The 12,642-nt window shown below is 42.5% G+C and overlaps 1 pseudogene; it reads left to right on the top strand.

Annotated features, from left to right (window-relative positions):
* Positions 1–350: 350 nt before the first annotated feature.
* LOC110742634 lies at positions 351–12,401 on the top strand (annotated as a pseudogene).
* Positions 12,402–12,642: the final 241 nt, after the last annotated feature.

Here is a 12,642-nt window from a genome sequence, read left to right as displayed (position 1 = left end):
TCTTGGAGCCGGGGGCATGGGCTCAGATCCCAGCTGTGTCTCTCACTACCTGGTGTTTAGCTTCTGTGCCTCAGCTGTCCCATCCGTAAAGTGGAATTGAAAGAGTTATCTATCTGATGGAATTCTGAGAATTAAATGGTAATCTGTAAAGAACCTAGATTAGTATTTATTTTAAAAGTGTAGCAGTCCATTCTCTCATTGTTTTGAAGAACTACCTGAGACTAGGTAGTTTATAAAGGTAAGAGGTTTAATTCACTCACAGTTCCACAGGTTGTACAGGAAGCATGGCTGGGGAGGCCTCAGGAAACTTACAATCATGGCAGAAGGTGAAGGGGAAGCAGGCACGTCTTACATGGCCAGAAAAGGAGGAAGAAAGTGAAGTGGGAGGTGCTACACACTTTTAAACAACAAGATCTCCTGAAAACTCTATCATGAGCCAGCACCAAGGGGATGGTGGTAAACCATTGGAAACCATTCCCATAATCCAATCACTTCCCACCACACCCCACCTCCAACACTGGGGATTACAACTCTACATGAGATTTGGGTGGGAGTATAGAGCCAAACCATATCAAAAAGTGTAATGTGCTGAGGGTAACCACCAGTTTACCCTTCTCCATATATGACAGAAATAGAGGAAATAACCTAGAAGGCAATGTAAAGGACTTAGGTTAGAAATAAGAAAGAACTGGAAGATTGTTTTTTAAGTTCTGGAATGGTCTACCCAAGAAGCTGTAAGTGCGTAAAAAACAAAGCAGGAGAGTTAGTTACTCATTTGACCAGAACAGTTTTAGTGCAAATCTGTTATACTAAAGCCATTTCAGAATAAGTACCTACCTTCTTGATCTGATGGCTTAGAATTTCACTCAGTTCTCACGTTGGGTGACTTTAAATTATCTATGTCACTGTTGACCATGGTGGATAATTGTCATTTTCCTAAATGTACATTTGCTCTGGTGGTCAACTACTGCATATTAAATCCCTAGAGAAGAGGCGTGCACTACAGTCAGACCTGCTTGAACATTTAAGGTGATAAAGATCGAGCAAACCCAGTGACTCACCTTCTCCACGCTAACTCCTCGCTAGCTCTCCGGCTCATACACTCTCACACCCGGCTCAAGATGGCGGCGGCAGCTGGAGACTCCGACTCCTGAGAGGCAGACGCATTCTCCGTGGAAGACCCAGTGCAGAAGGTGTGGGGCGGCGGCACTGCCGGTGGGGACCGCTAGGAAGGCGAGGACTAGGACGAGGACGTCAAGGATAACTGATAACAATGATGACGTAAAAAAAGAAGCAGCAGAAGTAAAACCAGAGGTTAAAAGTTCAGAAAAGAGAAAAACAGCAGAGAAGATAAAAGAGAAAGAACGGCAACAGAAGAAAAGGCCAGAAGAAATTAAAAAGAGGTTAGAAGAACCTGAAGAACCTAAAGTGCTAACACCAGAAGAACAATTAGCAGATAAACTGGGGCTAAATAAATTACAGGAAGAGTCAGACCTCTAATTAGCAAAGGAAACTTTTGGTGTTAATAATACAGTTTATGGAATAGATGCTATGAGCCCATCTTCAAGAGATGATTTTACAGAGTTTGGAAAGTTACTAAAAGATAGAATTACACAATATGAAAGGTCACTATATGATGCCTTCTTTTTGGAAATCTTAGTTTGAGATGTGTGTATTTCATTGGAAATTGATGACTTGAAAAAGATGACCAATTCACTGAAAACAAAGCAAAACCAAAAAGAAGAAAGGTGTGGTTCCTGGAGGGGGATAAAAGCCACCAGGAAAGATGATCTGGCAGATTATGGTGGTTATGATGGAGGATATGTACAAGACTATGAAGACTTCATGTGACATTTTATCTTTTCCTGGTGTCATTTTGTTTTGTTTTGTTTTGTTTTGTTTTTGTTTTTGAGACGGAGTCTCTCTGTCTCCCAGGCTGGAGTGCAGCCGCGTCATCTAGGCTCACTGCAACCTCTGCCTCCCGGGTTCAAGCAATTCTCTGCCTTAGCCTCCCGTCCTGGTGTCATCTTTATGTTGCGCACAATCCCTTGAACATGTAGTACAACTTCCTTTCCTTTCAGTTCTGCCAAATGCTACAATTGGAAGTTCAGTTGTATCTTTTGTGTTGGTTATTTAGCCCCTCGACCCTTAGGTGCTAATGTGCAAATGAGGGAACTTGGATCTTGCTGCCAAGGGGTTAAAATTGGGAACTTCAGTTGCTACTAAATCATAGTTCAAAACAAACCTAATAATATTGTCATTGTTGCTCTCTGATTTCATAGCAGCAGTCACGGAATTGGAAACAAAAGATTGCAACATGACAAAAAAATTGTATAGTATTTACCAGTATCATTCAGTAATACAGCCTTAACCATACCTCCTTGAACTGCTCCATAACTTGTCAAGAATACCATTTTGCAGCAAGGGCATGTGGTGTGCACCTAGTATTAAAATTGCTTTGTCTTAAAATTGAACATGATGATATTACAAATACATTGTGAAGAAGACTGCTTATCTCAGAGTGAAGATACTGTGGTTGATATCTTCACTCTATAGTTTTTATATCAAACTGCAGCAGTAGTTTGATATAAAATTAAAATGACCAAAACCCTCCAACTTTGAAGCTAAAGGAGGTAAATTTCTCCATTATTGCATTACATGTTGTGGAATCTCTTGAGTGCAAAGTAATTTATCAGGCTATTTCTACTGATGAAGTGCTTCAGCTGGGGGAGAGAAACTCTTTACCTGTTTTTATTTGCCAATTTAAGTGTCTGAAAAACCAATCGTTGTTCTCTTAGGCCACAGTGGAACAACTTTACCAGGGTTTTGGCATTTCCTTCCCTTTATAAACATGCTCAGTAAACTGCACCAGTTAACTGCAGTTTGGTAAATTGTTATGTTAACAATTGCGACATCTGCAATGTTTTATAAAGCAACTAATTTAATAAAATCACTATCATGAGGACTTAAAAAAAGATGATAATGATTTACAAACAGCATTTTAACACTCGTTTTGACTATTCAGAATAACCTACTCTGCAAGTTGATGCTATCAAACAAAATAGAAAGTTTCTTAAAGTTTTCCAGACTCAGTTGTATGACTTGATACATGCTCTTTAGTTGCTTGAAAAAAGGTCAAGACACAATACAGAACGATTAAAATAAACTTTAAAAACTAGGTTCCTGGGACCATCTGTGAGCTGCTAGTATTTTGCCACCAGGAACCAAAAACTCTCTATGGCCAGCTGATCTTTTGGCCATAACTAATCCAAAAGATACTTCGAAATAAGCAGAATGAAGGATTTTACATGTGGGGACTGATTGATTTTACAGGTAACTCTTTCCTAAAGATCAATATAGACACTTACAAATAAGACTGGACAATCTGTAAGAGAGTCATATTTGACTGCAGTATTGTCATCATAGGAAGAGTAATGGTGCTTTTGGTCTATATTACAGTCAGAGTTGAAAGGACCTTAACAATGATCAAGGGTAACCCCTTCCCCTCATTTTTCAGATGGCAAAACTGAGAGACCTCAAGAGTTTAAAATCTTTATTTAAAGCCAAACAGCTTGCTAGTAGCAGAGCTGTGATAAGAATTCAGATCCCCTGCCTAGACCTTCAACTTAATCTCATCCCTTTTCTCTCTCACCACCCCAGACACCATTGTCCTCATTCAGTTCTCCTGGCCAGCCAGGCTTGATTCCCCCTCAGGCCTGGGCACTTGTTTCCTCCACCTGGCTCTACTCCTACGGCTTCTCCTGGCAGGTGTTACCTCAATTATGATCCTTTACAGAGGTTCTTTCTAAAATCCACCAGTCACTCTCTATCATATCACTCTGTTTAATTTTCTTCTCAACACTTATGGATATCCGAAATTATCATCTTTATTAACTATTATTTCTCTATTATCTTCCTGCCATTCACAGGTAACCTTCAGGAGAGCTGGGGCTTTACCTGTCTTGTTCTCTGCTGTATTTTCTGCTTCTAGAATGATATCTGGTACAGTGTAGGTGCTCCATGAATACTGTTAAATGCATAAAAGAAGAAAAAGACAGCTTTTAAGAGTTGCTCTGTTTATCTGTATCTTCTGATTATCTTGTACTTCCATCTTAATGTAGCACATTAATACTAACTACTATTTATTGGGGATGTGCTATATTTTCAAATGTTATGTTAGGCCTTTTACAAATCTTATCTCATTGTCTTCACAACAACCCTAAGTGGAAGGCAAAATTATCCCTGTTTTACGATGCAAAAGTTGAGGCTGAGAGAATTTAAGTGGCTCAAGCATCTGGCAAAGCCACATTCAGATCTATAGTTTTCCAACTTGAAAGTAATCATGTCTAAGATTTCCAACCTCCTTTATTTATTATATCTGTTCCCAGGTATTCAATATCAAGGCAATATCAGTAAACACAATTATAGAACACTTACCAGATTGTGAGCGCTCAGAATGGGTTTAATTTCACATTAATAATGAAGCAGTCAGTTGGAAGTACAAAGATGCTCATAACTGTGTTGATCTGTGAATGTTCAAGAGAGCTTGGCATACCTGTTAAGGGTTTGATGTATTCGTTGTCTCTGCTAGGGCTCATGACAGGAGAGGGGACCTAAAGTGTTCTGTGAAAAGAAGGCTGTTGGCTGTGGGCTGAGAACTCAGGAGCAGCCAATGTCAAGTTTGGGGTTCAGCCTGCCCTTGTGCAGGAGGCCTCCACCTGAAGGAGTTGGGGTTGGGGTTTCTTCATTCAGGCAGTGAATCAGAATCTTAAGAAGAATTGAAAACAGGACCCGCAGCCCTCATCTTGTTCTCTGTCCTGATACAAATGACTAACTGCCCTCAGTCCCCCAATCTGTAAATGTGGAGTGCTATGTAAATGCTGACTAACAACCATGTTGGAAAATGGTTTAGGTTCATTTGGGACTGGCAGCCTTTTGTCGGGGGCTATTTTCAAGGCTACTGTAACTTTCTGTCTTGATTCTTACATCTTCGCTATTATGGGAGAAGGGAAGTGGGACACGAGAAGAAGGTCAAACAGCTGTTCACTACAAGTTCAAGAATATTTCTAGTCTACCCAGAGAGCACCAGGCGGAGAAGGTTCAGCAGTGGGGTCACTGGTCTAGTCGGCTGATTCTAATCCTGGCCCTGGTCACAGGCATTAGGCACAGGCCTAATGTCCTCCATGGACATTGTCTCCTGCCTCCTGCCCCGATGCCTCAGTCCTTTAAAATGCATTCCTGCCACCCTTCCTGCTAGCCTCTCCCCCAGAGTTCTATCTCAAGAGGCCAGTTTCATGACTGGAGCTTGCACTCTGTAGACTGCTCGGGCATCCCTGAGCAGTGGGTTGCATGTGAAAAAGATAAAACTGGATTTAAAAATATGTGAATGGCAAGAGGAAAGAACACTACTTGGACATTAGATGTAAAGTGGAAGGGGTGAAATGTTTTTCTTTAGCAGGCTACCTGGCAGCTTCAGGATAGCAACATGGGGAAATAAAATAGACCATGAGGTTTTAATGAGATGTTGTGGCTTTTATGAGGGAAAACAGAAAAGGCCTGGGAGGAAAGCAGGATATGCTCACTGGGACTGTGGGTTCACCTAAGAGGAGTGTGTAGGATTGGAAGACATGGGGCTGGTTTAGGGAATTTCAGCTGTCAGAATCCTGGGGCACCAGGGGAGAGCAGGTGTCTTTCAAAGTCAAGGGACAGGCATGGTGCTCAGATGGGAAAGGACTCAGCTATTTTAACGTAGATTTCCAGTGATCAGGGCTGGGAAGGATAGGCAGATTTTAAGGCTGGTAAGCAGAGGACCTGCACCTTGAATGACAAATCAGTCATGTGGCTCAAAGAAGCAGCACAAACAAAACAAGCTGTTCCTAGGGGTGGCTGAGCCATTACCAAGGTCAGAGGAAGCCTTAACTGTGAGCATGGCACACTGAGCTCCGATGTGGCCAAGGACTGAAGTCAGGGTGAAGTGGTGTCCAGACCAGGGTGTGCCATGTAGACACAGGTGTGGGGGGCATGGAAAAAAGCAGAGGTTCCTGAATCCAGATGCCTACAGGAAAGAAAGGGAGTCTACCTAAGCCTCCAGAGGAGCTTGAACAGTAAATCAGATCTTTTAAGGCTGCTATAACTTTCTGCCTTGATTCCAGAGGAGCTTGAACAGTAAATCAGATCTTTGCCATACTTTGGGCTCATCCCCATTCTACCCTGGTTAGAACTAATCTCTGACTGGGCTGCCTAGAGAGAAAAGCAAACAGCTAGCTTGATTGAAGAAGCCCTTAATGTAATAGTGGAGATAATGTTTCTCATCAATGTTTCACTTCATTATAGGGTTGGAGCTAGAAGCAAGCAGCTAACTAACTGGAAGGGTTCAAAGGGGTTGGTTCAGAACAGACTGGGATGGTTTACGTTTATGCCAAGTTGTCAGAGTAACTGAGACTGTGGACCCATTACCCACCCAACCACTCCTGTACTAAAGATTGCCAATGCCGAGGCTTTGTTACAGGGGAAAAGCCCATGGGAAAAATAAGAGGAGAGAACTAGATACTGTTCACCTTAAAACTAAATTCCAACCCAGATGGGCTGGCAATCAAGGCAGTAGTCTGAGATCAATGACCTGTACTGCGTCTAGAGGAAGCAGATGTTTAGAAGGCAAGGCATCTGTCAGGAGACACAAAGATGGGGCTCCTTCTTAAAGGCCATGGCAAGGAAAAAGTTAAGAGTTCAGAAGGTCAGTCAGTATAATGCTTATGACCAGGCATATTCTATTTAGCATGGGGTTGGTCTCAAGGTGGGGAAGGAATGGGTCTATGCCTGGTTTGGGTGGGGTTTATTCTATCCTCATAACAGGGGTGAGCCCTGTTGACTTAACCTAGTGATTGGTTTATGGGTGCATAAGCCAATCTGAGGTGATAAGAAACAACATGCTGGCTAGGGCTTCTAGGAAAGAAATTTTTTTCTTTTCCATTTGATAAGCCTCTTTTCTCTGGGCGGTGGAGTGTGAATGTGTGAGGTGCACGGTGGCTGTAGTCACGGGGTGGAGGGCGCATGGGGCAGGGTGGGCTACAACTGCACATCACGTGGAGCTGAGGATGGATCCTTTGTTGTGGCAAGGAGGAGGGAAGATTTTAGTGAATTATCGGAGCTGTTGGATCAAACCCGACTTGATGTACCAATTACCCCTGTGTTTCAGATACTGGAACCAATACATATTATTATTATTATTACTATTACTTCAGCCCATTTTAATGGTATTTTCTCTTTCTGTTTCTTCAACACAGAGTTTTAACTGCTGCTTTTTCAACACAGAGTCTTAGAAGAGAGCAAAGCCTAAAGGAGGAGTAATAATGGGATACAAAGGCCTCTGAGTTCAGGAATCAGGCTTTTAGAAAATAACTCCTCCCGGCTTCTCTGGGGACGGTGGTTTGGAATGTTACCTGAAGGCAGTCCTCCTGGATTAGGGGCTTCTTTCTGGAAGCAGCAGCCCCTACCACAAACTGAATACAGGGCAGTGCAAGGCCAGAAAGATGTTCAGAAGGTAAATGGTGAGAATAGTGTCACCTTGGGTTGATTTTTGTTCAGGGCTTTCCTAAAAGGGTAGATGTGTCAGAATTTCTTGTGCTCTGCTAATCGTTTTACTGATCTCATCTCTGAGGTTAGAGAAAACTCACAAAATTGGCCCTTCCAGATTGTTCTCTAACTTCTGAGAAAGTAAGACAGCCCCAAATACCACAAGCTGGCAGAGCGTGGGTGGTGCCGGGAGAAGGCGCAGAAGTGTTCCTGGTAGACGGCCCCCATGGGACCTTTCAGAGGGAATGTGCTCCTGGGGCCCCGGAAGTCACTGTCAGCCTCAGCCTCACAGTCCACGGAGCGGGAGCCCAGCCCTGAAACTGCTCTTGTGAAGCATTCTGCTTGGGGCTCAAACAGCACATACTCGTTCCAGTGAAAAATCACCTGCAAAAGAAAAAAAAAAAAAAAAGCTGTACAAATAGGCGGTCCTTTTCAGCTGCCTGATATCAAGAGCAGAGAAACTCCCCAGTACTGCCTTGCCTCTTCCATTGGCTTGTATTCTCTTGAATGTGAACTTGCTGGTGCTGGGTGATCTACGAGCAAGCACCCTAAATTAAATCATCTCTTAGTATAAATTGATTTATCAACCCTCTGCTGGGAGCAAGGTTGGTGTTTTGGAGAGAGGAGAAAGAGCATGAATGTATTGATCAGACTGGCTGGGGAAGAGACCAGGAGGAGAGAACAGATAGTTGTTAAGTAGCTGCTGTGTGTTGGGTTGGGTCTCTTCATATACCTGTCTAATTTAGTGTTTCCCAGAGAGAGTGCTGATAAAACTAGTCTTGCAAGAGACAAGTATCCAAACGTTTTTGCTCACTTACCTCACAAAAGAATTTAGGACTCACATACCCTTTTACACATTTTTAAGTTAATATCTAAGATTTTTCATTACAAGTCTAAAGATTCCTTTTTTAATAATAGGAGTAGAAAAGATGAAATGTTTGATAACTTGAAATCAGGTGGGGGTGGATCAAAATGGACATAAACATTTCGTAATATGACTTGATAAAATGTTTTAAGTAGCTTGTTGAATAAAGAGGACTAAATCTAAAATAAATGATGTAGAATTTTCACCCGAGGGTTTTCTTTGATGTATCTTGAAAAATTTGGTAGTATCAGAAAACTTTCCAGTTATAGGCTTAAGAATATGTGTCACAAACCCATACCACTTTAGCTATTCTGAATTCAGAGCATCTCAGCAGGCCCCAAACACGTCATTAATGCAAGCCTTCAGGCTTAACAAAAATCTGTGTAAGACAGTGGGCCCTGGGGACTTCATGACTTATCATTAAAGAAGTCGGAAATCCAGAGTAGGTGCAGGTCCCTATGGTAAGATATGGGATAAGGGTGGAGCCAGACTCTCTCTTATAAGGGGAAGAAGACCGCAGTATTGGGAAGGCAGGCTGATCCTTCGGTGGGTCAGTTTTATGAAAAAATTCATATGGAATTAAGAACTGGAAACCAGTTCATTTTACTCTATCTGTATCTCTTAGAAGTCTTTGTGTATCCCTGAAGCACACGCATGTATGCATGAAGACAACTCTTGTACATTCTTCATGACAGTAGGGTTCCAAGTTTAAATTAATTTGGGAAACGTCTACCAGATTCCCTGACTGGCTTCTTAAAGACTCTGAGAGGGTCCAGATGTGGTGGCTCACCCCTCGGTAACCCCAGCACTTTCGGAGGCCAAGGTGGGAGGACTGCTTGAATATGTGTCACAAACTGGTACCAGGAATTTGAAACCAGCCTGGGCAACATAGCAAGACCCCATCTCTATAAAAAATAAAAATGAAAAAATTACCTGGACTTTAGTGGTACATACCTGCAGTCCCAACTACTCAGTGGGAGGCAGGAGGATTGCTTGAGCCTAGAGGTCAAGGCTATGATCTTGTGACTGCACTTCAGCCTGTGTGACAGAGCAAGACCCTGTCTCAAAAAAAAAAATTAAAAAAAAACCAAGAGAGCCTGTAATAAAAGCACACATCCTTGTTTAACCTAGCATTTTCCAAGTGTACTTATTTATTTTTGTTTAACACCTATTAGCATTATCATAAAATCTTTTGAAATATTATTATCAGGATTCTATGGATAAATAAATTGAGATTAAGTCACTAGCTCTAAGCCAGGGATCTACAAACTCTGTAAAATGTCAGGTGAAAAATGTTTTAATCTTTGAGAGCTGTGTGGTCTGTCTTGTGGCTACTCAGCTCTACCACTGGAGCACAGAAGCTGTCATAGACAACACCTCAGTGAGTAAGCATGGCCGTGTTCCAATAAAACTTTTATTTATAAAATCAGGTGGCAGGCTGGATTTGGCTCTCAGGCCTTAGTTTGACACCCCCTACTCTAGGCCATGTATCTTAAGGGATTTGAACACAGGCCCGATGACTTTATGTTAACCCTATCACCATATGACTCTGATGAGGTGCCATGGAGGGCCCCAAAAGGGGAAGCTGGGGCCCAGAAGGCAAATCTCATATTCCTGAGCCTTTTTCCAAGGCTGGCTTCTTCCAGTTTGACTGGTTCTAAGGGCAACTAGGGTCTCTCCCTTAGTGTCAGAGTTTGCCTGCCACCAACCCCACTCATCTTTAATAATAAACTAATATAGATCTCAAAGCCCAAAGAGTAAACATCCCCCAGCAGGCCTCAGTTGCGAAGTACAAAGTAAAGTACACCAGTAATTTTTTAGCGCAAATCAACAGCCCAGCAGTCCTGGGCTCAATTGGGTCCACAAGGAGTTATTTCTCTTGTCATTTAATAGGCGTGTCCTTGAGTCAACAGCTTCTGAATAGTGCTGGTAATTAGATTGGCTATTTCTATTTTAGTTCTTCAAAGCTTTCAGAATGCTAAAAAATATTCGTAAACCTTTGTCGGCTGCCATGGTAAAGATATTTACCTGGGAAAGGAATGCCATATGTAACCTGCCCTGATTTGAACTCACCCTCCCTTATATGACTGTCTTTGGGAAAAGCCTAAGAGAGTTCATTTTTTGACAGATTCCAGTGGTGGTCATTATTTTTTGACCAGAGATTGCTCCCTGGAAGCAGAAGTCACAGGGGGGCAGCTACAAAGTGCTGCAGAGGGTTCAGTAATCCCTAATCATGAAGACCCGTTACAAAGGCCTTCATTACATTATTAACCTCTGCAACAACAGAAAGAACTATTTTCATTTTTATAAGAATGGTAGGCAAGGGTCAGGTCATAAAAGCCTAGAGATGTCATGCTAAGGAAGTCAGATTGGATACTGCAGAGAACTGTTAAGGAAGGAGAGTGACACTCAAATATGCATTAAGAAAGTCCATCAAGCAGCAGGATAAATGAGAAGGAGGGCAGGAGGTCTTTACAACAGTCTGGGAGAGAGATGATGGGGTCCTGGTTTTAGGCTGTGACTGTGGGAGAACCCACAGAGGGTAGGTTCAAAAGAGAGGAGTCAACAATAACCCATATTGCTACATAAATCATAGGTTGAAATGAACATTTCAGAGTAAAATGCCAAAACTAAACAAGGCTTTCCTTGGAAGGAGTGGGAAAAGATTGAAAATCATGATGAAATGCAGGATTAAGCCAAAAGCAATGACAACTCAGGGGTAGAAGGGATGATGATTGTAGTTCGGGGGACTTTAGTCTTCATGCCACCGTTGGTATAGAAAATTGAGATTTTCTCAATATTGTGAAAGTTACCATGTAAAAGCAGCTTCCAGCCTCCTTCTCTATTTCCAAACATATGAGTACCTTAAACCCCTCCATTATAGAAATTCTAGTTCTCTTACCACTAACCATCATATAAGATGCTGCATGTTTTTGCAACAAGCATGTACTCTTCAAAATTATCTCTATTTCGAAGCCAGCATCAGTGACCCCAGCTTCTTTGCTTAACTATAAATTAAACAATCCTTCTGTTTTATATTATTACTACAAACATGGATAATATCCAGATGGGCTACCTCTTGAAACAAAGAACAAAAAGTGACTTTTTCAATGTAGGGTGTCAACTGCAAAGAAACAACCCCGTAGGGAAGCACTCATGGTTTAGTTACGACAAACTGTTTCCAAATCAGAGGCTGAGACAACCATCTTAAATATAGAAATCTCTGCGCAGGCAGTGTCCTTTCTGCCCTCTCAAAGCCTGCCAGGACTTAGAGGCTGTGTCATAGATCAGTGCCACCCACAACCAAAGGGCTGAGGACTTCTGGTAATGGTTGAAGCTTCACCGAATTGTTTCCAAGGCATATCAGGTCTTGGAGTGACAGTTGAGATTCCCTTTGAATCATCTCCCCTTTCACTCCGGCCAGTTCAGAAGTTGCCAACCGGCTGCTGCCTCATCTCCCTGTGGCCGCCACCTGACACCGCTTTGGGCTTCATGCCTGTACCACTGGAACTCAGTGGCAAAATCAGATCCAACTCAGCGTTATCATGGGCACTGCAGAAGTGGCCTATTCTCAGATTTTAGATGTTCCTTTGTGTTTGGCATTGCTTCCTCCTGGCTGTCTCCCTGACCTGCTCTCTGAGCTGACCTGCATCTTCTGACCTATTCATTGAATACCTACCACAAGCTAGACTCTATGTGGAGGCTCTAAGATGCACAGGGCATGGTTTCTACCCTCAGGGACTTGACAAAGCAGCTGGAGAAAGAGAGGAATATGCACAGCAATATTAAGCAGCAACGACATTCTCTTAAAGGCATACTTTTTTTTTCAATGTTCTCTGGTCTCTCCATATGTCTGTGTGGATATGAGTGCCAAATCAGAGGTATGATGTGAAAAAATGTTTTTTGTTTTTTGTTTTGTTTTGTTTTGTTTTGTTTTTGAGACAGAGTCTCGCTCTGTGGCCCAGGCTGGAGTGCAGTGGCACCATCTCGGCTCACTGCAAGCTCCGCCTCCCCGGTTCACGCCATTCTCCTGCCTCAGCCTCCGGAGTGGCTGGGACTACAGGCGCCCGCCGCCACGCCCAGCTAAGTTTTTTTGGTAGAGAAAATGGTATTTCTTTGTGGAGGTTACAGATCATTCCTTGGGAGGTTTATGGGAAAATTGTAGACAAATGTGGACAGTGTATACATGGCTGGGTGTATCAGGA

Source organism: Papio anubis, chromosome 2 (assembly GCF_008728515.1).
Source record: "Papio anubis isolate 15944 chromosome 2, Panubis1.0, whole genome shotgun sequence".
Taxonomy (NCBI): domain Eukaryota; kingdom Metazoa; phylum Chordata; class Mammalia; order Primates; family Cercopithecidae; genus Papio; species Papio anubis.
The sequence above is the reverse complement of the archived record's forward strand: the minus strand, read 5'-3'. Positions and strand labels throughout refer to the sequence as shown.